We start from the raw sequence: 25,079 nt of genomic DNA, 5'->3' as shown, positions 1-25,079 counted from the left end.
TTAGTGTGTCATGCTAACAACGGGAAGGCTATGGGTTAGATCCCACCAAGGGCTATTTCATATTGCTTCCCTAAAAGGCAGCGCGAGAGACTGCCAGGCAAATCCCAAGTGATCTGTACAAGGACTAAGATGTCCGCACGTCTGGAAACGTTCTCGCCGACTTGTGTGCCACGCTGACGACACGGGTTCTCGTCCGATCACCGAAGTTAAGCAGCGTTTTTGCGTGCTTAGTACACGGCTCGGTGGCTAACTAGGAAGTCTACGTGCTGTTGGATTCTTTAATTTTGCCTTTTCCCTTAGTTTTCGGTGTTGCTGCGCGGTAATGGTACGGTCCAGCACGCTGACCCCTCTCTTGCCTCTCGGGACCCAAATTCGCGAACCTGCGGCCACAGTCAAATGAAAGGGTCCGTTGCGCGTTTGTCGAGTCGGTCTCTCCCAGTCGTTTCTAGCGCCTGTCCTCTACATATACGCCCATTTGCAAGCGTCAGCTTTCGCGTCAGCCGAGCAAAGTCGGGACAAGTCGACACATGGGGACACACGATGCTGTGAATCGCAATCCGCACTAGCCTACGCGGAGCTGGACGAGGGGCGAAGGAAAACCATTCGTAACACGACAGTTTGGAAATTCGACGATCGCGAGCGTTGGAAACACTCTCCTGAGTAAAGAAGACAACTTGCGTGCGGTGTCCGGGCTTCGAACCCGGATCAGCTACTTGGGAAGCAACCATGCTGACCGACACACCACCACCGCCTTCTGCTACGCGCTGCTTGCTCCGTGATGTGTCGCCTTCCCTAATGGCGCCAGAGGCCGAAGGCAATCTCGCTGTAGGCGCTCAACGCCGAGTGGAAGGCGAGCACATCTGAACCCGTTTTCCTGGTGCTGCTAGGGCCATATACTGAAACTGAGCGCAGAACTAACTTTTACTGAAGAATCTGCCCTTTAATGCACATCAGGGCGAACACGAAATTTCTAATATGAAGTACTCACTGACGATCCAAAGACGCTTCAGTATGTATGCGTCGGTACCACCGGGGCAGTGCCGAAGTATTGTAAAGTGAAGGTCGACAGTTTGAGCCTCACAGGAAGTATTTCATTGGCTTCCCACGAGAGCGTTATGCACAGCGTGGCTGTTGCTAGGAAACGGCCTTATTTGCCGTTGGCTAATATCTAGTTTTCTTTGCATCAATGTGAAAATGTTCCTATTACTAAATACAGTTTTGCTAGTTACAGTTCAAACTAGAAACGACGGAAGAAAGCGGTCCAACGCGCCACATTCGTTCCCGAAGGGGAGGGTGCATTTCCTACGCCACGTCTGACATAGCGTCTTAAATTTTCTAAAACTGACATAATTCCATCCTACCGAAAAAAGAAACAGATTTCGCAGTGAGGTTCTTTGAGATATTGCTAGAGATGGAAGTCTCTGGAGCTCTTGCCTCGCACGTCAGATTGGCCGAGCGGTCTAAGGCGCCAGATTTAAGCTCTGGTTCCCATAAGGGAGCGTGGGTTCGAACCCCACATCTGACAATGCATTTTAAACATTCTGAAACTAACATACTCCCGTGATCTTACAGAACAAGTAAATTATGCAGAAACACGCGAAGCAGATTTTACTAGAGACGACAGTGACAGACCGAGCGGTCGAAAAGAAATAGCGGAACATACTTTTCCCGCGTCGAGGTTTAGCTCTTCTTACGGACGTTTCCGTTGTTGTTGTGCTGTGGCTCTGGGTTCCAAGCGACAGCGAGAAAACCTCAACAGCAACGCATACGTGTTTAAAGGAATCGTAAGGCCTTAATAAAGATAGATGAAACGGTGGCTCAGGTGCTGGAGATGTGAAGCGGCCGTATTGCGTGGGCAGTAAGCTCACTAAGTTAGTGTGTCATGCTAACAACGGGAAGGCTATGGGTTAGATCCCACCAAGGGCTATTTCATATTGCTTCCCTAAAAGGCAGCGCGAGAGACTGCCAGGCAAATCCCAAGTGATCTGTACAAGGACTAAGATGTCCGCACGTCTGGAAACGTTCTCGCCGACTTGTGTGCCACGCTGACGACACGGGTTCTCGTCCGATCACCGAAGTTAAGCAGCGTTTTTGCGTGCTTAGTACACGGCTCGGTGGCTAACTAGGAAGTCTACGTGCTGTTGGATTCTTTAATTTTGCCTTTTCCCTTAGTTTTCGGTGTTGCTGCGCGGTAATGGTACGGTCCAGCACGCTGACCCCTCTCTTGCCTCTCGGGACCCAAATTCGCGAACCTGCGGCCACAGTCAAATGAAAGGGTCCGTTGCGCGTTTGTCGAGTCGGTCTCTCCCAGTCGTTTCTAGCGCCTGTCCTCTACATATACGCCCATTTGCAAGCGTCAGCTTTCGCGTCAGCCGAGCAAAGTCGGGACAAGTCGACACATGGGGACACACGATGCTGTGAATCGCAATCCGCACTAGCCTACGCGGAGCTGGACGAGGGGCGAAGGAAAACCATTCGTAACACGACAGTTTGGAAATTCGACGATCGCGAGCGTTGGAAACACTCTCCTGAGTAAAGAAGACAACTTGCGTGCGGTGTCCGGGCTTCGAACCCGGATCAGCTACTTGGGAAGCAACCATGCTGACCGACACACCACCACCGCCTTCTGCTACGCGCTGCTTGCTCCGTGATGTGTCGCCTTCCCTAATGGCGCCAGAGGCCGAAGGCAATCTCGCTGTAGGCGCTCAACGCCGAGTGGAAGGCGAGCACATCTGAACCCGTTTTCCTGGTGCTGCTAGGGCCATATACTGAAACTGAGCGCAGAACTAACTTTTACTGAAGAATCTGCCCTTTAATGCACATCAGGGCGAACACGAAATTTCTAATATGAAGTACTCACTGACGATCCAAAGACGCTTCAGTATGTATGCGTCGGTACCACCGGGGCAGTGCCGAAGTATTGTAAAGTGAAGGTCGACAGTTTGAGCCTCACAGGAAGTATTTCATTGGCTTCCCACGAGAGCGTTATGCACAGCGTGGCTGTTGCTAGGAAACGGCCTTATTTGCCGTTGGCTAATATCTAGTTTTCTTTGCATCAATGTGAAAATGTTCCTATTACTAAATACAGTTTTGCTAGTTACAGTTCAAACTAGAAACGACGGAAGAAAGCGGTCCAACGCGCCACATTCGTTCCCGAAGGGGAGGGTGCATTTCCTACGCCACGTCTGACATAGCGTCTTAAATTTTCTAAAACTGACATAATTCCATCCTACCGAAAAAAGAAACAGATTTCGCAGTGAGGTTCTTTGAGATATTGCTAGAGATGGAAGTCTCTGGAGCTCTTGCCTCGCACGTCAGATTGGCCGAGCGGTCTAAGGCGCCAGATTTAAGCTCTGGTTCCCATAAGGGAGCGTGGGTTCGAACCCCACATCTGACAATGCATTTTAAACATTCTGAAACTAACATACTCCCGTGATCTTACAGAACAAGTAAATTATGCAGAAACACGCGAAGCAGATTTTACTAGAGACGACAGTGACAGACCGAGCGGTCGAAAAGAAATAGCGGAACATACTTTTCCCGCGTCGAGGTTTAGCTCTTCTTACGGACGTTTCCGTTGTTGTTGTGCTGTGGCTCTGGGTTCCAAGCGACAGCGAGAAAACCTCAACAGCAACGCATACGTGTTTAAAGGAATCGTAAGGCCTTAATAAAGATAGATGAAACGGTGGCTCAGGTGCTGGAGATGTGAAGCGGCCGTATTGCGTGGGCAGTAAGCTCACTAAGTTAGTGTGTCATGCTAACAACGGGAAGGCTATGGGTTAGATCCCACCAAGGGCTATTTCATATTGCTTCCCTAAAAGGCAGCGCGAGAGACTGCCAGGCAAATCCCAAGTGATCTGTACAAGGACTAAGATGTCCGCACGTCTGGAAACGTTCTCGCCGACTTGTGTGCCACGCTGACGACACGGGTTCTCGTCCGATCACCGAAGTTAAGCAGCGTTTTTGCGTGCTTAGTACACGGCTCGGTGGCTAACTAGGAAGTCTACGTGCTGTTGGATTCTTTAATTTTGCCTTTTCCCTTAGTTTTCGGTGTTGCTGCGCGGTAATGGTACGGTCCAGCACGCTGACCCCTCTCTTGCCTCTCGGGACCCAAATTCGCGAACCTGCGGCCACAGTCAAATGAAAGGGTCCGTTGCGCGTTTGTCGAGTCGGTCTCTCCCAGTCGTTTCTAGCGCCTGTCCTCTACATATACGCCCATTTGCAAGCGTCAGCTTTCGCGTCAGCCGAGCAAAGTCGGGACAAGTCGACACATGGGGACACACGATGCTGTGAATCGCAATCCGCACTAGCCTACGCGGAGCTGGACGAGGGGCGAAGGAAAACCATTCGTAACACGACAGTTTGGAAATTCGACGATCGCGAGCGTTGGAAACACTCTCCTGAGTAAAGAAGACAACTTGCGTGCGGTGTCCGGGCTTCGAACCCGGATCAGCTACTTGGGAAGCAACCATGCTGACCGACACACCACCACCGCCTTCTGCTACGCGCTGCTTGCTCCGTGATGTGTCGCCTTCCCTAATGGCGCCAGAGGCCGAAGGCAATCTCGCTGTAGGCGCTCAACGCCGAGTGGAAGGCGAGCACATCTGAACCCGTTTTCCTGGTGCTGCTAGGGCCATATACTGAAACTGAGCGCAGAACTAACTTTTACTGAAGAATCTGCCCTTTAATGCACATCAGGGCGAACACGAAATTTCTAATATGAAGTACTCACTGACGATCCAAAGACGCTTCAGTATGTATGCGTCGGTACCACCGGGGCAGTGCCGAAGTATTGTAAAGTGAAGGTCGACAGTTTGAGCCTCACAGGAAGTATTTCATTGGCTTCCCACGAGAGCGTTATGCACAGCGTGGCTGTTGCTAGGAAACGGCCTTATTTGCCGTTGGCTAATATCTAGTTTTCTTTGCATCAATGTGAAAATGTTCCTATTACTAAATACAGTTTTGCTAGTTACAGTTCAAACTAGAAACGACGGAAGAAAGCGGTCCAACGCGCCACATTCGTTCCCGAAGGGGAGGGTGCATTTCCTACGCCACGTCTGACATAGCGTCTTAAATTTTCTAAAACTGACATAATTCCATCCTACCGAAAAAAGAAACAGATTTCGCAGTGAGGTTCTTTGAGATATTGCTAGAGATGGAAGTCTCTGGAGCTCTTGCCTCGCACGTCAGATTGGCCGAGCGGTCTAAGGCGCCAGATTTAAGCTCTGGTTCCCATAAGGGAGCGTGGGTTCGAACCCCACATCTGACAATGCATTTTAAACATTCTGAAACTAACATACTCCCGTGATCTTACAGAACAAGTAAATTATGCAGAAACACGCGAAGCAGATTTTACTAGAGACGACAGTGACAGACCGAGCGGTCGAAAAGAAATAGCGGAACATACTTTTCCCGCGTCGAGGTTTAGCTCTTCTTACGGACGTTTCCGTTGTTGTTGTGCTGTGGCTCTGGGTTCCAAGCGACAGCGAGAAAACCTCAACAGCAACGCATACGTGTTTAAAGGAATCGTAAGGCCTTAATAAAGATAGATGAAACGGTGGCTCAGGTGCTGGAGATGTGAAGCGGCCGTATTGCGTGGGCAGTAAGCTCACTAAGTTAGTGTGTCATGCTAACAACGGGAAGGCTATGGGTTAGATCCCACCAAGGGCTATTTCATATTGCTTCCCTAAAAGGCAGCGCGAGAGACTGCCAGGCAAATCCCAAGTGATCTGTACAAGGACTAAGATGTCCGCACGTCTGGAAACGTTCTCGCCGACTTGTGTGCCACGCTGACGACACGGGTTCTCGTCCGATCACCGAAGTTAAGCAGCGTTTTTGCGTGCTTAGTACACGGCTCGGTGGCTAACTAGGAAGTCTACGTGCTGTTGGATTCTTTAATTTTGCCTTTTCCCTTAGTTTTCGGTGTTGCTGCGCGGTAATGGTACGGTCCAGCACGCTGACCCCTCTCTTGCCTCTCGGGACCCAAATTCGCGAACCTGCGGCCACAGTCAAATGAAAGGGTCCGTTGCGCGTTTGTCGAGTCGGTCTCTCCCAGTCGTTTCTAGCGCCTGTCCTCTACATATACGCCCATTTGCAAGCGTCAGCTTTCGCGTCAGCCGAGCAAAGTCGGGACAAGTCGACACATGGGGACACACGATGCTGTGAATCGCAATCCGCACTAGCCTACGCGGAGCTGGACGAGGGGCGAAGGAAAACCATTCGTAACACGACAGTTTGGAAATTCGACGATCGCGAGCGTTGGAAACACTCTCCTGAGTAAAGAAGACAACTTGCGTGCGGTGTCCGGGCTTCGAACCCGGATCAGCTACTTGGGAAGCAACCATGCTGACCGACACACCACCACCGCCTTCTGCTACGCGCTGCTTGCTCCGTGATGTGTCGCCTTCCCTAATGGCGCCAGAGGCCGAAGGCAATCTCGCTGTAGGCGCTCAACGCCGAGTGGAAGGCGAGCACATCTGAACCCGTTTTCCTGGTGCTGCTAGGGCCATATACTGAAACTGAGCGCAGAACTAACTTTTACTGAAGAATCTGCCCTTTAATGCACATCAGGGCGAACACGAAATTTCTAATATGAAGTACTCACTGACGATCCAAAGACGCTTCAGTATGTATGCGTCGGTACCACCGGGGCAGTGCCGAAGTATTGTAAAGTGAAGGTCGACAGTTTGAGCCTCACAGGAAGTATTTCATTGGCTTCCCACGAGAGCGTTATGCACAGCGTGGCTGTTGCTAGGAAACGGCCTTATTTGCCGTTGGCTAATATCTAGTTTTCTTTGCATCAATGTGAAAATGTTCCTATTACTAAATACAGTTTTGCTAGTTACAGTTCAAACTAGAAACGACGGAAGAAAGCGGTCCAACGCGCCACATTCGTTCCCGAAGGGGAGGGTGCATTTCCTACGCCACGTCTGACATAGCGTCTTAAATTTTCTAAAACTGACATAATTCCATCCTACCGAAAAAAGAAACAGATTTCGCAGTGAGGTTCTTTGAGATATTGCTAGAGATGGAAGTCTCTGGAGCTCTTGCCTCGCACGTCAGATTGGCCGAGCGGTCTAAGGCGCCAGATTTAAGCTCTGCTTCCCATAAGGGAGCGTGGGTTCGAACCCCACATCTGACAATGCATTTTAAACATTCTGAAACTAACATACTCCCGTGATCTTACAGAACAAGTAAATTATGCAGAAACACGCGAAGCAGATTTTACTAGAGACGACAGTGACAGACCGAGCGGTCGAAAAGAAATAGCGGAACATACTTTTCCCGCGTCGAGGTTTAGCTCTTCTTACGGACGTTTCCGTTGTTGTTGTGCTGTGGCTCTGGGTTCCAAGCGACAGCGAGAAAACCTCAACAGCAACGCATACGTGTTTAAAGGAATCGTAAGGCCTTAATAAAGATAGATGAAACGGTGGCTCAGGTGCTGGAGATGTGAAGCGGCCGTATTGCGTGGGCAGTAAGCTCACTAAGTTAGTGTGTCATGCTAACAACGGGAAGGCTATGGGTTAGATCCCACCAAGGGCTATTTCATATTGCTTCCCTAAAAGGCAGCGCGAGAGACTGCCAGGCAAATCCCAAGTGATCTGTACAAGGACTAAGATGTCCGCACGTCTGGAAACGTTCTCGCCGACTTGTGTGCCACGCTGACGACACGGGTTCTCGTCCGATCACCGAAGTTAAGCAGCGTTTTTGCGTGCTTAGTACACGGCTCGGTGGCTAACTAGGAAGTCTACGTGCTGTTGGATTCTTTAATTTTGCCTTTTCCCTTAGTTTTCGGTGTTGCTGCGCGGTAATGGTACGGTCCAGCACGCTGACCCCTCTCTTGCCTCTCGGGACCCAAATTCGCGAACCTGCGGCCACAGTCAAATGAAAGGGTCCGTTGCGCGTTTGTCGAGTCGGTCTCTCCCAGTCGTTTCTAGCGCCTGTCCTCTACATATACGCCCATTTGCAAGCGTCAGCTTTCGCGTCAGCCGAGCAAAGTCGGGACAAGTCGACACATGGGGACACACGATGCTGTGAATCGCAATCCGCACTAGCCTACGCGGAGCTGGACGAGGGGCGAAGGAAAACCATTCGTAACACGACAGTTTGGAAATTCGACGATCGCGAGCGTTGGAAACACTCTCCTGAGTAAAGAAGACAACTTGCGTGCGGTGTCCGGGCTTCGAACCCGGATCAGCTACTTGGGAAGCAACCATGCTGACCGACACACCACCACCGCCTTCTGCTACGCGCTGCTTGCTCCGTGATGTGTCGCCTTCCCTAATGGCGCCAGAGGCCGAAGGCAATCTCGCTGTAGGCGCTCAACGTCGAGTGGAAGGCGAGCACATCTGAACCCGTTTTCCTGGTGCTGCTAGGGCCATATACTGAAACTGAGCGCAGAACTAACTTTTACTGAAGAATCTGCCCTTTAATGCACATCAGGGCGAACACGAAATTTCTAATATGAAGTACTCACTGACGATCCAAAGACGCTTCAGTATGTATGCGTCGGTACCACCGGGGCAGTGCCGAAGTATTGTAAAGTGAAGGTCGACAGTTTGAGCCTCACAGGAAGTATTTCATTGGCTTCCCACGAGAGCGTTATGCACAGCGTGGCTGTTGCTAGGAAACGGCCTTATTTGCCGTTGGCTAATATCTAGTTTTCTTTGCATCAATGTGAAAATGTTCCTATTACTAAATACAGTTTTGCTAGTTACAGTTCAAACTAGAAACGACGGAAGAAAGCGGTCCAACGCGCCACATTCGTTCCCGAAGGGGAGGGTGCATTTCCTACGCCACGTCTGACATAGCGTCTTAAATTTTCTAAAACTGACATAATTCCATCCTACCGAAAAAAGAAACAGATTTCGCAGTGACGTTCTTTGAGATATTGCTAGAGATGGAAGTCTCTGGAGCTCTTGCCTCGCACGTCAGATTGGCCGAGCGGTCTAAGGCGCCAGATTTAAGCTCTGGTTCCCATAAGGGAGCGTGGGTTCGAACCCCACATCTGACAATGCATTTTAAACATTCTGAAACTAACATACTCCCGTGATCTTACAGAACAAGTAAATTATGCAGAAACACGCGAAGCAGATTTTACTAGAGACGACAGTGACAGACCGAGCGGTCGAAAAGAAATAGCGGAACATACTTTTCCCGCGTCGAGGTTTAGCTCTTCTTACGGACGTTTCCGTTGTTGTTGTGCTGTGGCTCTGGGTTCCAAGCGACAGCGAGAAAACCTCAACAGCAACGCATACGTGTTTAAAGGAATCGTAAGGCCTTAATAAAGATAGATGAAACGGTGGCTCAGGTGCTGGAGATGTGAAGCGGCCGTATTGCGTGGGCAGTAAGCTCACTAAGTTAGTGTGTCATGCTAACAACGGGAAGGCTATGGGTTAGATCCCACCAAGGGCTATTTCATATTGCTTCCCTAAAAGGCAGCGCGAGAGACTGCCAGGCAAATCCCAAGTGATCTGTACAAGGACTAAGATGTCCGCACGTCTGGAAACGTTCTCGCCGACTTGTGTGCCACGCTGACGACACGGGTTCTCGTCCGATCACCGAAGTTAAGCAGCGTTTTTGCGTGCTTAGTACACGGCTCGGTGGCTAACTAGGAAGTCTACGTGCTGTTGGATTCTTTAATTTTGCCTTTTCCCTTAGTTTTCGGTGTTGCTGCGCGGTAATGGTACGGTCCAGCACGCTGACCCCTCTCTTGCCTCTCGGGACCCAAATTCGCGAACCTGCGGCCACAGTCAAATGAAAGGGTCCGTTGCGCGTTTGTCGAGTCGGTCTCTCCCAGTCGTTTCTAGCGCCTGTCCTCTACATATACGCCCATTTGCAAGCGTCAGCTTTCGCGTCAGCCGAGCAAAGTCGGGACAAGTCGACACATGGGGACACACGATGCTGTGAATCGCAATCCGCACTAGCCTACGCGGAGCTGGACGAGGGGCGAAGGAAAACCATTCGTAACACGACAGTTTGGAAATTCGACGATCGCGAGCGTTGGAAACACTCTCCTGAGTAAAGAAGACAACTTGCGTGCGGTGTCCGGGCTTCGAACCCGGATCAGCTACTTGGGAAGCAACCATGCTGACCGACACACCACCACCGCCTTCTGCTACGCGCTGCTTGCTCCGTGATGTGTCGCCTTCCCTAATGGCGCCAGAGGCCGAAGGCAATCTCGCTGTAGGCGCTCAACGCCGAGTGGAAGGCGAGCACATCTGAACCCGTTTTCCTGGTGCTGCTAGGGCCATATACTGAAACTGAGCGCAGAACTAACTTTTACTGAAGAATCTGCCCTTTAATGCACATCAGGGCGAACACGAAATTTCTAATATGAAGTACTCACTGACGATCCAAAGACGCTTCAGTATGTATGCGTCGGTACCACCGGGGCAGTGCCGAAGTATTGTAAAGTGAAGGTCGACAGTTTGAGCCTCACAGGAAGTATTTCATTGGCTTCCCACGAGAGCGTTATGCACAGCGTGGCTGTTGCTAGGAAACGGCCTTATTTGCCGTTGGCTAATATCTAGTTTTCTTTGCATCAATGTGAAAATGTTCCTATTACTAAATACAGTTTTGCTAGTTACAGTTCAAACTAGAAACGACGGAAGAAAGCGGTCCAACGCGCCACATTCGTTCCCGAAGGGGAGGGTGCATTTCCTACGCCACGTCTGACATAGCGTCTTAAATTTTCTAAAACTGACATAATTCCATCCTACCGAAAAAAGAAACAGATTTCGCAGTGAGGTTCTTTGAGATATTGCTAGAGATGGAAGTCTCTGGAGCTCTTGCCTCGCACGTCAGATTGGCCGAGCGGTCTAAGGCGCCAGATTTAAGCTCTGCTTCCCATAAGGGAGCGTGGGTTCGAACCCCACATCTGACAATGCATTTTAAACATTCTGAAACTAACATACTCCCGTGATCTTACAGAACAAGTAAATTATGCAGAAACACGCGAAGCAGATTTTACTAGAGACGACAGTGACAGACCGAGCGGTCGAAAAGAAATAGCGGAACATACTTTTCCCGCGTCGAGGTTTAGCTCTTCTTACGGACGTTTCCGTTGTTGTTGTGCTGTGGCTCTGGGTTCCAAGCGACAGCGAGAAAACCTCAACAGCAACGCATACGTGTTTAAAGGAATCGTAAGGCCTTAATAAAGATAGATGAAACGGTGGCTCAGGTGCTGGAGATGTGAAGCGGCCGTATTGCGTGGGCAGTAAGCTCACTAAGTTAGTGTGTCATGCTAACAACGGGAAGGCTATGGGTTAGATCCCACCAAGGGCTATTTCATATTGCTTCCCTAAAAGGCAGCGCGAGAGACTGCCAGGCAAATCCCAAGTGATCTGTACAAGGACTAAGATGTCCGCACGTCTGGAAACGTTCTCGCCGACTTGTGTGCCACGCTGACGACACGGGTTCTCGTCCGATCACCGAAGTTAAGCAGCGTTTTTGCGTGCTTAGTACACGGCTCGGTGGCTAACTAGGAAGTCTACGTGCTGTTGGATTCTTTAATTTTGCCTTTTCCCTTAGTTTTCGGTGTTGCTGCGCGGTAATGGTACGGTCCAGCACGCTGACCCCTCTCTTGCCTCTCGGGACCCAAATTCGCGAACCTGCGGCCACAGTCAAATGAAAGGGTCCGTTGCGCGTTTGTCGAGTCGGTCTCTCCCAGTCGTTTCTAGCGCCTGTCCTCTACATATACGCCCATTTGCAAGCGTCAGCTTTCGCGTCAGCCGAGCAAAGTCGGGACAAGTCGACACATGGGGACACACGATGCTGTGAATCGCAATCCGCACTAGCCTACGCGGAGCTGGACGAGGGGCGAAGGAAAACCATTCGTAACACGACAGTTTGGAAATTCGACGATCGCGAGCGTTGGAAACACTCTCCTGAGTAAAGAAGACAACTTGCGTGCGGTGTCCGGGCTTCGAACCCGGATCAGCTACTTGGGAAGCAACCATGCTGACCGACACACCACCACCGCCTTCTGCTACGCGCTGCTTGCTCCGTGATGTGTCGCCTTCCCTAATGGCGCCAGAGGCCGAAGGCAATCTCGCTGTAGGCGCTCAACGTCGAGTGGAAGGCGAGCACATCTGAACCCGTTTTCCTGGTGCTGCTAGGGCCATATACTGAAACTGAGCGCAGAACTAACTTTTACTGAAGAATCTGCCCTTTAATGCACATCAGGGCGAACACGAAATTTCTAATATGAAGTACTCACTGACGATCCAAAGACGCTTCAGTATGTATGCGTCGGTACCACCGGGGCAGTGCCGAAGTATTGTAAAGTGAAGGTCGACAGTTTGAGCCTCACAGGAAGTATTTCATTGGCTTCCCACGAGAGCGTTATGCACAGCGTGGCTGTTGCTAGGAAACGGCCTTATTTGCCGTTGGCTAATATCTAGTTTTCTTTGCATCAATGTGAAAATGTTCCTATTACTAAATACAGTTTTGCTAGTTACAGTTCAAACTAGAAACGACGGAAGAAAGCGGTCCAACGCGCCACATTCGTTCCCGAAGGGGAGGGTGCATTTCCTACGCCACGTCTGACATAGCGTCTTAAATTTTCTAAAACTGACATAATTCCATCCTACCGAAAAAAGAAACAGATTTCGCAGTGACGTTCTTTGAGATATTGCTAGAGATGGAAGTCTCTGGAGCTCTTGCCTCGCACGTCAGATTGGCCGAGCGGTCTAAGGCGCCAGATTTAAGCTCTGGTTCCCATAAGGGAGCGTGGGTTCGAACCCCACATCTGACAATGCATTTTAAACATTCTGAAACTAACATACTCCCGTGATCTTACAGAACAAGTAAATTATGCAGAAACACGCGAAGCAGATTTTACTAGAGACGACAGTGACAGACCGAGCGGTCGAAAAGAAATAGCGGAACATACTTTTCCCGCGTCGAGGTTTAGCTCTTCTTACGGACGTTTCCGTTGTTGTTGTGCTGTGGCTCTGGGTTCCAAGCGACAGCGAGAAAACCTCAACAGCAACGCATACGTGTTTAAAGGAATCGTAAGGCCTTAATAAAGATAGATGAAACGGTGGCTCAGGTGCTGGAGATGTGAAGCGGCCGTATTGCGTGGGCAGTAAGCTCACTAAGTTAGTGTGTCATGCTAACAACGGGAAGGCTATGGGTTAGATCCCACCAAGGGCTATTTCATATTGCTTCCCTAAAAGGCAGCGCGAGAGACTGCCAGGCAAATCCCAAGTGATCTGTACAAGGACTAAGATGTCCGCACGTCTGGAAACGTTCTCGCCGACTTGTGTGCCACGCTGACGACACGGGTTCTCGTCCGATCACCGAAGTTAAGCAGCGTTTTTGCGTGCTTAGTACACGGCTCGGTGGCTAACTAGGAAGTCTACGTGCTGTTGGATTCTTTAATTTTGCCTTTTCCCTTAGTTTTCGGTGTTGCTGCGCGGTAATGGTACGGTCCAGCACGCTGACCCCTCTCTTGCCTCTCGGGACCCAAATTCGCGAACCTGCGGCCACAGTCAAATGAAAGGGTCCGTTGCGCGTTTGTCGAGTCGGTCTCTCCCAGTCGTTTCTAGCGCCTGTCCTCTACATATACGCCCATTTGCAAGCGTCAGCTTTCGCGTCAGCCGAGCAAAGTCGGGACAAGTCGACACATGGGGACACACGATGCTGTGAATCGCAATCCGCACTAGCCTACGCGGAGCTGGACGAGGGGCGAAGGAAAACCATTCGTAACACGACAGTTTGGAAATTCGACGATCGCGAGCGTTGGAAACACTCTCCTGAGTAAAGAAGACAACTTGCGTGCGGTGTCCGGGCTTCGAACCCGGATCAGCTACTTGGGAAGCAACCATGCTGACCGACACACCACCACCGCCTTCTGCTACGCGCTGCTTGCTCCGTGATGTGTCGCCTTCCCTAATGGCGCCAGAGGCCGAAGGCAATCTCGCTGTAGGCGCTCAACGCCGAGTGGAAGGCGAGCACATCTGAACCCGTTTTCCTGGTGCTGCTAGGGCCATATACTGAAACTGAGCGCAGAACTAACTTTTACTGAAGAATCTGCCCTTTAATGCACATCAGGGCGAACACGAAATTTCTAATATGAAGTACTCACTGACGATCCAAAGACGCTTCAGTATGTATGCGTCGGTACCACCGGGGCAGTGCCGAAGTATTGTAAAGTGAAGGTCGACAGTTTGAGCCTCACAGGAAGTATTTCATTGGCTTCCCACGAGAGCGTTATGCACAGCGTGGCTGTTGCTAGGAAACGGCCTTATTTGCCGTTGGCTAATATCTAGTTTTCTTTGCATCAATGTGAAAATGTTCCTATTACTAAATACAGTTTTGCTAGTTACAGTTCAAACTAGAAACGACGGAAGAAAGCGGTCCAACGCGCCACATTCGTTCCCGAAGGGGAGGGTGCATTTCCTACGCCACGTCTGACATAGCGTCTTAAATTTTCTAAAACTGACATAATTCCATCCTACCGAAAAAAGAAACAGATTTCGCAGTGAGGTTCTTTGAGATATTGCTAGAGATGGAAGTCTCTGGAGCTCTTGCCTCGCACGTCAGATTGGCCGAGCGGTCTAAGGCGCCAGATTTAAGCTCTGGTTCCCATAAGGGAGCGTGGGTTCGAACCCCACATCTGACAATGCATTTTAAACATTCTGAAACTAACATACTCCCGTGATCTTACAGAACAAGTAAATTATGCAGAAACACGCGAAGCAGATTTTACTAGAGACGACAGTGACAGACCGAGCGGTCGAAAAGAAATAGCGGAACATACTTTTCCCGCGTCGAGGTTTAGCTCTTCTTACGGACGTTTCCGTTGTTGTTGTGCTGTGGCTCTGGGTTCCAAGCGACAGCGAGAAAACCTCAACAGCAACGCATACGTGTTTAAAGGAATCGTAAGGCCTTAATAAAGATAGATGAAACGGTGGCTCAGGTGCTGGAGATGTGAAGCGGCCGTATTGCGTGGGCAGTAAGCTCACTAAGTTAGTGTGTCATGCTAACAACGGGAAGGCTATGGGTTAGATCCCACCAAGGGCTATTTCATATTGCTTCCCTAAAAGGCAGCGCGAGAGACTGCCAGGCAAATCCCAAGTGATCTGTACAAGGACTAAGATGTCCGCACGTCTGGAAACGTTCTCGCCGACTTGTGTGCCACGCTGACGACACGGGTTCTCGTCCGATCACCGAAGTTAAGCAGCGTTTTTGCGTGCTTAGTACACGGCTCGGTGGCTAACTAGGAAGTCTACGTGCTGTTGGATTCTTTAATTTTGCCTTTTCCCTTAGTTTTCGGTGTTGCTGCGCGGTAATGATACGGTCCAGCACGCTGACCCCTCTCTTGCCTCTCGGGACCCAAATTCGCGAACCTGCGGCCACAGTCAAATGAAAGGGTCCGTTGCGCGTTTGTCGAGTCGGTCTCTCCCAGTCGTTTCTAGCGCCTGTCCTCTACATATACGCCCATTTGCAAGCGTCAGCTTTCGCGTCAGCCGAGCAAAGTCGGGACAAGTCGACACATGGGGACACACGATGCTGTGAATCGCAATCCGCACTAGCCTACGCGGAGCTGGACGAGGGGCGAAGGAAAACCATTCGTAACACGACAGTTTGGAAATTCGACGATCGCGAGCGTTGGAAACACTCTCCTGAGTAAAGAAGACAACTTGCGTGCGGTGTCCGGGCTTCGAACCCGGATCAGCTACTTGGGAAGCAACCATGCTGACCGACACACCACCACCGCCTTCTGCTACGCGCTGCTTGCTCCGTGATGTGTCGCCTTCCCTAATGGCGCCAGAGGCCGAAGGCAATCTCGCTGTAGGCGCTCAACGCCGAGTGGAAGGCGAGCACATCTGAACCCGTTTTCCTGGTGCTGCTAGGGCCATATACTGAAACTGAGCGCAGAACTAACTTTTACTGAAGAATCTGCCCTTTAATGCACATCAGGGCGAACACGAAATTTCTAATATGAAGTACTCACTGACGATCCAAAGACGCTTCAGTATGTATGCGTCGGTACCACCGGGGCAGTGCCGAAGTATTGTAAAGTGAAGGTCGACAGTTTGAGCCTCACAGGAAGTATTTCATTGGCTTCCCACGAGAGCGTTATGCACAGCGTGGCTGTTGCTAGGAAACGGCCTTATTTGCCGTTGGCTAATATCTAGTTTTCTTTGCATCAATGTGAAAATGTTCCTATTACTAAATACAGTTTTGCTAGTTACAGTTCAAACTAGAAACGACGGAAGAAAGCGGTCCAACGCGCCACATTCGTTCCCGAAGGGGAGGGTGCATTTCCTACGCCACGTCTGACATAGCGTCTTAAATTTTCTAAAACTGACATAATTCCATCCTACCGAAAAAAGAAACAGATTTCGCAGTGAGGTTCTTTGAGATATTGCTAGAGATGGAAGTCTCTGGAGCTCTTGCCTCGCACGTCAGATTGGCCGAGCGGTCTAAGGCGCCAGATTTAAGCTCTGGTTCCCATAAGGGAGCGTGGGTTCGAACCCCACATCTGACAATGCATTTTAAACATTCTGAAACTAACATACTCCCGTGATCTTACAGAACAAGTAAATTATGCAGAAACACGCGAAGCAGATTTTACTAGAGACGACAGTGACAGACCGAGCGGTCGAAAAGAAATAGCGGAACATACTTTTCCCGCGTCGAGGTTTAGCTCTTCTTACGGACGTTTCCGTTGTTGTTGTGCTGTGGCTCTGGGTTCCAAGCGACAGCGAGAAAACCTCAACAGCAACGCATACGTGTTTAAAGGAATCGTAAGGCCTTAATAAAGATAGATGAAACGGTGGCTCAGGTGCTGGAGATGTGAAGCGGCCGTATTGCGTGGGCAGTAAGCTCACTAAGTTAGTGTGTCATGCTAACAACGGGAAGGCTATGGGTTAGATCCCACCAAGGGCTATTTCATATTGCTTCCCTAAAAGGCAGCGCGAGAGACTGCCAGGCAAATCCCAAGTGATCTGTACAAGGACTAAGATGTCCGCACGTCTGGAAACGTTCTCGCCGACTTGTGTGCCACGCTGACGACACGGGTTCTCGTCCGATCACCGAAGTTAAGCAGCGTTTTTGCGTGCTTAGTACACGGCTCGGTGGCTAACTAGGAAGTCTACGTGCTGTTGGATTCTTTAATTTTGCCTTTTCCCTTAGTTTTCGGTGTTGCTGCGCGGTAATGATACGGTCCAGCACGCTGACCCCTCTCTTGCCTCTCGGGACCCAAATTCGCGAACCTGCGGCCACAGTCAAATGAAAGGGTCCGTTGCGCGTTTGTCGAGTCGGTCTCTCCCAGTCGTTTCTAGCGCCTGTCCTCTACATATACGCCCATTTGCAAGCGTCAGCTTTCGCGTCAGCCGAGCAAAGTCGGGACAAGTCGACACATGGGGACACACGATGCTGTGAATCGCAATCCGCACTAGCCTACGCGGAGCTGGACGAGGGGCGAAGGAAAACCATTCGTAACACGACAGTTTGGAAATTCGACGATCGCGAGCGTTGGAAACACTCTCCTGAGTAAAGAAGACAACTTGCGTGCGGTGTCCGGGCTTCGAACCCGGATCAGCTACTTGGGAAGCAACCATGCTGACCGACACACCACCACCGCCTTCTGCTACGCGCTGCTTGCTCCGTGATGTGTCGCCTTCCCTAATGGCGCCAGAGGCCGAAGGCAATCTCGCTGTAGGCGCTCAACGCCGAGTGGAAGGCGAGCACATCTGAACCCGTTTTCCTGGTGCTGCTAGGGCCATATACTGAAACTGAGCGCAGAACTAACTTTTACTGAAGAATCTGCCCTTTAATGCACATCAGGGCGAACACGAAATTTCTAATATGAAGTACTCACTGACGATCCAAAGACGCTTCAGTATGTATGCGTCGGTACCACCGGGGCAGTGCCGAAGTATTGTAAAGTGAAGGTCGACAGTTTGAGCCTCACAGGAAGTATTTCATTGGCTTCCCACGAGAGCGTTATGCACAGCGTGGCTGTTGCTAGGAAACGGCCTTATTTGCCGTTGGCTAATATCTAGTTTTCTTTGCATCAATGTGAAAATGTTCCTATTACTAAATACAGTTTTGCTAGTTACAGTTCAAACTAGAAACGACGGAAGAAAGCGGTCCAACGCGCCACATTCGTTCCCGAAGGGGAGGGTGCATTTCCTACGCCACGTCTGACATAGCGTCTTAAATTTTCTAAAACTGACATAATTCCATCCTACCGAAAAAAGAAACAGATTTCGCAGTGAGGTTCTTTGAGATATTGCTAGAGATGGAAGTCTCTGGAGCTCTTGCCTCGCACGTCAGATTGGCCGAGCGGTCTAAGGCGCCAGATTTAAGCTCTGGTTCCCATAAGGGAGCGTGGGTTCGAACCCCACATCTGACAATGCATTTTAAACATTCTGAAACTAACATACTCCCGTGATCTTACAGAACAAGTAAATTATGCAGAAACACGCGAAGCAGATTTTACTAGAGACGACAGTGACAGACCGAGCGGTCGAAAAGAAATAGCGGAACATACTTTTCCCGCGTCGAGGTTTAGCTCTTCTTACGGACGTTTCCGTTGTTGTTGTGCTGTGGCTCTGGGTTCCAAGCGACAGCGAGAAAACCTCAACAGCAACGCATACGTGTTTAAAGGAATCGTAAGGCCTTAATAAAGATAGATGAAACGGTGGCTCAGGTGCTGGAGATGTGAAGCGGCCGTATTGCGTGGGCAGTAAGCTCACTAAGTTAGTGTGTCATGCTAACAACGGGAAGGCTATGGGTTAGATCCCACCAAGGGCTATTTCATATTGCTTCCCTAAAAGGCAGCGCGAGAGACTGCCAGGCAAATCCCAAGTGATCTGTACAAGGACTAAGATGTCCGCACGTCTGGAAACGTTCTCGCCGACTTGTGTGCCACGCTGACGACACGGGTTCTCGTCCGATCACCGAAGTTAAGCAGCGTTTTTGCGTGCTTAGTACACGGCTCGGTGGCTAACTAGGAAGTCTACGTGCTGTTGGATTCTTTAATTTTGCCTTTTCCCTTAGTTTTCGGTGTTGCTGCGCGGTAATGATACGGTCCAGCACGCTGACCCCTCTCTTGCCTCTCGGGACCCAAATTCGCGAACCTGCGGCCACAGTCAAATGAAAGGGTCCGTTGCGCGTTTGTCGAGTCGGTCTCTCCCAGTCGTTTCTAGCGCCTGTCCTCTACATATACGCCCATTTGCAAGCGTCAGCTTTCGCGTCAGCCGAGCAAAGTCGGGACAAGTCGACACATGGGGACACACGATGCTGTGAATCGCAATCCGCACTAGCCTACGCGGAGCTGGACGAGGGGCGAAGGAAAACCATTCGTAACACGACAGTTTGGAAATTCGACGATCGCGAGCGTTGGAAACACTCTCCTGAGTAAAGAAGACAACTTGCGTGCGGTGTCCGGGCTTCGAACCCGGATCAGCTACTTGGGAAGCAACCATGCTGACCGACACACCACCACCGCCTTCTGCTACGCGCTGCTTGCTCCGTGATGTGTCGCCTTCCCTAATGGCGCCAGAGGCCGAAGGCAATCTCGCTGTAGGCGCTCAACGCCGAGTGGAAGGCGAGCACATCTGAACCCGTTTTCCTGGTGCTGCTAGGGCCATATACTGAAACTGAGCGCAGAACTAACTTTTACTGAAGAATCTGCCCTTTAATGCACATCAGGGCGAACACGAAATTTCTAATATGAAGTACTCACTGACGATCCAAAGACGCTTCAGTATGTATGCGTCGGTACCACCGGGGCAGTGCCGAAGTATTGTAAAGTGAAGGTCGACAGTTTGAGCCTCACAGGAAGTATTTCATTGGCTTCCCACGAGAGCGTTATGCACAGCGTGGCTGTTGCTAGGAAACGGCCTTATTTGCCGTTGGCTAATATCTAGTTTTCTTTGCATCAATGTGAAAATGTTCCTATTACTAAATACAGTTTTGCTAGTTACAGTTCAAACTAGAAACGACGGAAGAAAGCGGTCCAACGCGCCACATTCGTTCCCGAAGGGGAGGGTGCATTTCCTACGCCACGTCTGACATAGCGTCTTAAATTTTCTAAAACTGACATAATTCCATCCTACCGAAAAAAGAAACAGATTTCGCAGTGAGGTTCTTTGAGATATTGCTAGAGATGGAAGTCTCTGGAGCTCTTGCCTCGCACGTCAGATTGGCCGAGCGGTCTAAGGCGCCAGATTTAAGCTCTGGTTCCCATAAGGGAGCGTGGGTTCGAACCCCACATCTGACAATGCATTTTAAACATTCTGAAACTAACATACTCCCGTGATCTTACAGAACAAGTAAATTATGCAGAAACACGCGAAGCAGATTTTACTAGAGACGACAGTGACAGACCGAGCGGTCGAAAAGAAATAGCGGAACATACTTTTCCCGCGTCGAGGTTTAGCTCTTCTTACGGACGTTTCCGTTGTTGTTGTGCTGTGGCTCTGGGTTCCAAGCGACAGCGAGAAAACCTCAACAGCAACGCATACGTGTTTAAAGGAATCGTAAGGCCTTAATAAAGATAGATGAAACGGTGGCTCAGGTGCTGGAGATGTGAAGCGGCCGTATTGCGTGGGCAGTAAGCTCACTAAGTTAGTGTGTCATGCTAACAACGGGAAGGCTATGGGTTAGATCCCACCAAGGGCTATTTCATATTGCTTCCCTAAAAGGCAGCGCGAGAGACTGCCAGGCAAATCCCAAGTGATCTGTACAAGGACTAAGATGTCCGCACGTCTGGAAACGTTCTCGCCGACTTGTGTGCCACGCTGACGACACGGGTTCTCGTCCGATCACCGAAGTTAAGCAGCGTTTTTGCGTGCTTAGTACACGGCTCGGTGGCTAACTAGGAAGTCTACGTGCTGTTGGATTCTTTAATTTTGCCTTTTCCCTTAGTTTTCGGTGTTGCTGCGCGGTAATGATACGGTCCAGCACGCTGACCCCTCTCTTGCCTCTCGGGACCCAAATTCGCGAACCTGCGGCCACAGTCAAATGAAAGGGTCCGTTGCGCGTTTGTCGAGTCGGTCTCTCCCAGTCGTTTCTAGCGCCTGTCCTCTACATATACGCCCATTTGCAAGCGTCAGCTTTCGCGTCAGCCGAGCAAAGTCGGGACAAGTCGACACATGGGGACACACGATGCTGTGAATCGCAATCCGCACTAGCCTACGCGGAGCTGGACGAGGGGCGAAGGAAAACCATTCGTAACACGACAGTTTGGAAATTCGACGATCGCGAGCGTTGGAAACACTCTCCTGAGTAAAGAAGACAACTTGCGTGCGGTGTCCGGGCTTCGAACCCGGATCAGCTACTTGGGAAGCAACCATGCTGACCGACACACCACCACCGCCTTCTGCTACGCGCTGCTTGCTCCGTGATGTGTCGCCTTCCCTCCTGGCGCCAGAGGCCGAAGGCAATCTCGCTGTAGGCGCTCAACGCCGAGTGGAAGGCGAGCACATCTGAACCCGTTTTCCTGGTGCTGCTAGGGCCATATACTGAAACTGAGCGCAGAACTAACTTTTACTGAAGAATCTGCCCTTTAATGCACATCAGGGCGAACACGAAATTTCTAATATGAAGTACTCACTGACGATCCAAAGACGCTTCAGTATGTATGCGTCGGTACCACCGGGGCAGTGCCGAAGTATTGTAAAGTGAAGGTCGACAGTTTGAGCCTCACAGGAAGTATTTCATTGGCTTCCCACGAGAGCGTTATGCACAGCGTGGCTGTTGCTAGGAAACGGCCTTATTTGCCGTTGGCTAATATCTAGTTTTCTTTGCATCAATGTGAAAATGTTCCTATTACTAAATACAGTTTTGCTAGTTACAGTTCAAACTAGAAACGACGGAAGAAAGCGGTCCAACGCGCCACATTCGTTCCCGAAGGGGAGGGTGCATTTCCTACGCCACGTCTGACATAGCGTCTTAAATTTTCTAAAACTGACATAATTCCATCCTACCGAAAAAAGAAACAGATTTCGCAGTGAGGTTCTTTGAGATATTGCTAGAGATGGAAGTCTCTGGAGCTCTTGCCTCGCACGTCAGATTGGCCGAGCGGTCTAAGGCGCCAGATTTAAGCTCTGGTTCCCATAAGGGAGCGTGGGTTCGAACCCCACATCTGACAATGCATTTTAAACATTCTGAAACTAACATACTCCCGTGATCTTACAGAACAAGTAAATTATGCAGAAACACGCGAAGCAGATTTTACTAGAGACGACAGTGACAGACCGAGCGGTCGAAAAGAAATAGCGGAACATACTTTTCCCGCGTCGAGGTTTAGCTCTTCTTACGGACGTTTCCGTTGTTGTTGTGCTGTGGCTCTGGGTTCCAAGCGACAGCGAGAAAACCTCAACAGCAACGCATACGTGTTTAAAGGAATCGTAAGGCCTTAATAAAGATAGATGAAACGGTGGCTCAGGTGCTGGAGATGTGAAGCGGCCGTATTGCGTGGGCAGTAAGCTCACTAAGTTAGTGTGTCATGCTAACAACGGGAAGGCTATGGGTTAGATCCCACCAAGGGCTATTTCATATTGCTTCCCTAAAAGGCAGCGCGAGAGACTGCCAGGCAAATCCCAAGTGATCTGTACAAGGACTAAGATGTCCGCACGTCTGGAAACGTTCTCGCCGACTTGTGTGCCACGCTGACGACACGGGTTCTCGTCCGATCACCGAAGTTAAGCAGCGTTTTTGCGTGCTTAGTACACGGCTCGGTGGCTAACTAGGAAGTCTACGTGCTGTTGGATTCTTTAATTTTGCCTTTTCCCTTAGTTTTCGGTGTTGCTGCGCGGTAATGATACGGTCCAGCACGCTGACCCCTCTCTTGCCTCTCGGGACCCAAATTCGCGAACCTGCGGCCACAGTCAAATGAAAGGGTCCGTTGCGCGTTTGTCGAGTCGGTCTCTCCCAGTCGTTTCTAGCGCCTGTCCTCTACATATACGCCCATTTGCAAGCGTCAGCTTTCGCGTCAGCCGAGCAAAGTCGGGACAAGTCGACACATGGGGACACACGATGCTGTGAATCGCAATCCGCACTAGCCTACGCGGAGCTGGACGAGGGGCGAAGGAAAACCATTCGTAACACGACAGTTTGGAAATTCGACGATCGCGAGCGTTGGAAACACTCTCCTGAGTAAAGAAGACAACTTGCGTGCGGTGTCCGGGCTTCGAACCCGGATCAGCTACTTGGGAAGCAACCATGCTGACCGACACACCACCACCGCCTTCTGCTACGCGCTGCTTGCTCCGTGATGTGTCGCCTTCCCTAATGGCGCCAGAGGCCGAAGGCAATCTCGCTGTAGGCGCTCAACGCCGAGTGGAAGGCGAGCACATCTGAACCCGTTTTCCTGGTGCTGCTAGGGCCATATACTGAAACTGAGCGCAGAACTAACTTTTACTGAAGAATCTGCCCTTTAATGCACATCAGGGCGAACACGAAATTTCTAATATGAAGTACTCACTGACGATCCAAAGACGCTTCAGTATGTATGCGTCGGTACCACCGGGGCAGTGCCGAAGTATTGTAAAGTGAAGGTCGACAGTTTGAGCCTCACAGGAAGTATTTCATTGGCTTCCCACGAGAGCGTTATGCACAGCGTGGCTGTTGCTAGGAAACGGCCTTATTTGCCGTTGGCTAATATCTAGTTTTCTTTGCATCAATGTGAAAATGTTCCTATTACTAAATACAGTTTTGCTAGTTACAGTTCAAACTAGAAACGACGGAAGAAAGCGGTCCAACGCGCCACATTCGTTCCCGAAGGGGAGGGTGCATTTCCTACGCCACGTCTGACATAGCGTCTTAAATTTTCTAAAACTGACATAATTCCATCCTACCGAAAAAAGAAACAGATTTCGCAGTGAGGTTCTTTGAGATATTGCTAGAGATGGAAGTCTCTGGAGCTCTTGCCTCGCACGTCAGATTGGCCGAGCGGTCTAAGGCGCCAGATTTAAGCTCTGGTTCCCATAAGGGAGCGTGGGTTCGAACCCCACATCTGACAATGCATTTTAAACATTCTGAAACTAACATACTCCCGTGATCTTACAGAACAAGTAAATTATGCAGAAACACGCGAAGCAGATTTTACTAGAGACGACAGTGACAGACCGAGCGGTCGAAAAGAAATAGCGGAACATACTTTTCCCGCGTCGAGGTTTAGCTCTTCTTACGGACGTTTCCGTTGTTGTTGTGCTGTGGCTCTGGGTTCCAAGCGACAGCGAGAAAACCTCAACAGCAACGCATACGTGTTTAAAGGAATCGTAAGGCCTTAATAAAGATAGATGAAACGGTGGCTCAGGTGCTGGAGATGTGAAGCGGCCGTATTGCGTGGGCAGTAAGCTCACTAAGTTAGTGTGTCATGCTAACAACGGGAAGGCTATGGGTTAGATCCCACCAAGGGCTATTTCATATTGCTTCCCTAAAAGGCAGCGCGAGAGACTGCCAGGCAAATCCCAAGTGATCTGTACAAGGACTAAGATGTCCGCACGTCTGGAAACGTTCTCGCCGACTTGTGTGCCACGCTGACGACACGGGTTCTCGTCCGATCACCGAAGTTAAGCAGCGTTTTTGCGTGCTTAGTACACGGCTCGGTGGCTAACTAGGAAGTCTACGTGCTGTTGGATTCTTTAATTTTGCCTTTTCCCTTAGTTTTCGGTGTTGCTGCGCGGTAATGATACGGTCCAGCACGCTGACCCCTCTCTTGCCTCTCGGGACCCAAATTCGCGAACCTGCGGCCACAGTCAAATGAAAGGGTCCGTTGCGCGTTTGTCGAGTCGGTCTCTCCCAGTCGTTTCTAGCGCCTGTCCTCTACATATACGCCCATTTGCAAGCGTCAGCTTTCGCGTCAGCCGAGCAAAGTCGGGACAAGTCGACACATGGGGACACACGATGCTGTGAATCGCAATCCGCACTAGCCTACGCGGAGCTGGACGAGGGGCGAAGGAAAACCATTCGTAACACGACAGTTTGGAAATTCGACGATCGCGAGCGTTGGAAACACTCTCCTGAGTAAAGAAGACAACTTGCGTGCGGTGTCCGGGCTTCGAACCCGGATCAGCTACTTGGGAAGCAACCATGCTGACCGACACACC

At 50.3% G+C, this 25,079-nt stretch overlaps 13 non-coding genes across 13 annotated transcripts; all 13 read left to right on the top strand.

The window, feature by feature from the left end:
• Nucleotides 1-1,441: 1,441 nt before the first annotated feature.
• Trnal-uaa lies at nucleotides 1,442-1,525 on the top strand. The gene has a single exon. It is a non-coding gene; the product is annotated as a tRNA-Leu (tRNA).
• Nucleotides 1,526-3,313: 1,788 nt separating this feature from the next.
• Trnal-uaa lies at nucleotides 3,314-3,397 on the top strand. Its single transcript has one exon. It is a non-coding gene; the product is annotated as a tRNA-Leu (tRNA).
• Nucleotides 3,398-5,185: 1,788 nt separating this feature from the next.
• Nucleotides 5,186-5,269, top strand: Trnal-uaa. The gene has a single exon. It is a non-coding gene; the product is annotated as a tRNA-Leu (tRNA).
• A 1,788-nt stretch (nucleotides 5,270-7,057) lies between these two features.
• On the top strand, nucleotides 7,058-7,141 carry Trnal-uaa. The gene has a single exon. It is a non-coding gene; the product is annotated as a tRNA-Leu (tRNA).
• Nucleotides 7,142-8,929: 1,788 nt separating this feature from the next.
• Trnal-uaa lies at nucleotides 8,930-9,013 on the top strand. The gene has a single exon. It is a non-coding gene; the product is annotated as a tRNA-Leu (tRNA).
• Nucleotides 9,014-10,801: 1,788 nt separating this feature from the next.
• On the top strand, nucleotides 10,802-10,885 carry Trnal-uaa. Its single transcript has one exon. It is a non-coding gene; the product is annotated as a tRNA-Leu (tRNA).
• A 1,788-nt stretch (nucleotides 10,886-12,673) lies between these two features.
• Nucleotides 12,674-12,757, top strand: Trnal-uaa. The gene has a single exon. It is a non-coding gene; the product is annotated as a tRNA-Leu (tRNA).
• Nucleotides 12,758-14,545: 1,788 nt separating this feature from the next.
• On the top strand, nucleotides 14,546-14,629 carry Trnal-uaa. The gene has a single exon. It is a non-coding gene; the product is annotated as a tRNA-Leu (tRNA).
• A 1,788-nt stretch (nucleotides 14,630-16,417) lies between these two features.
• Trnal-uaa lies at nucleotides 16,418-16,501 on the top strand. The gene has a single exon. It is a non-coding gene; the product is annotated as a tRNA-Leu (tRNA).
• A 1,788-nt stretch (nucleotides 16,502-18,289) lies between these two features.
• Trnal-uaa lies at nucleotides 18,290-18,373 on the top strand. The gene has a single exon. It is a non-coding gene; the product is annotated as a tRNA-Leu (tRNA).
• A 1,788-nt stretch (nucleotides 18,374-20,161) lies between these two features.
• On the top strand, nucleotides 20,162-20,245 carry Trnal-uaa. The gene has a single exon. It is a non-coding gene; the product is annotated as a tRNA-Leu (tRNA).
• A 1,788-nt stretch (nucleotides 20,246-22,033) lies between these two features.
• On the top strand, nucleotides 22,034-22,117 carry Trnal-uaa. Its single transcript has one exon. It is a non-coding gene; the product is annotated as a tRNA-Leu (tRNA).
• Nucleotides 22,118-23,905: 1,788 nt separating this feature from the next.
• On the top strand, nucleotides 23,906-23,989 carry Trnal-uaa. The gene has a single exon. It is a non-coding gene; the product is annotated as a tRNA-Leu (tRNA).
• The last annotated feature ends 1,090 nt before the right edge of the window (nucleotides 23,990-25,079 follow it).

Source organism: Schistocerca piceifrons, chromosome 7 (assembly GCF_021461385.2).
Source record: "Schistocerca piceifrons isolate TAMUIC-IGC-003096 chromosome 7, iqSchPice1.1, whole genome shotgun sequence".
Lineage (NCBI taxonomy): Eukaryota > Metazoa > Arthropoda > Insecta > Orthoptera > Acrididae > Schistocerca > Schistocerca piceifrons.
Note: the sequence above shows the minus strand (reverse complement) of the source record. Positions and strands in the feature narration are given on the sequence as shown.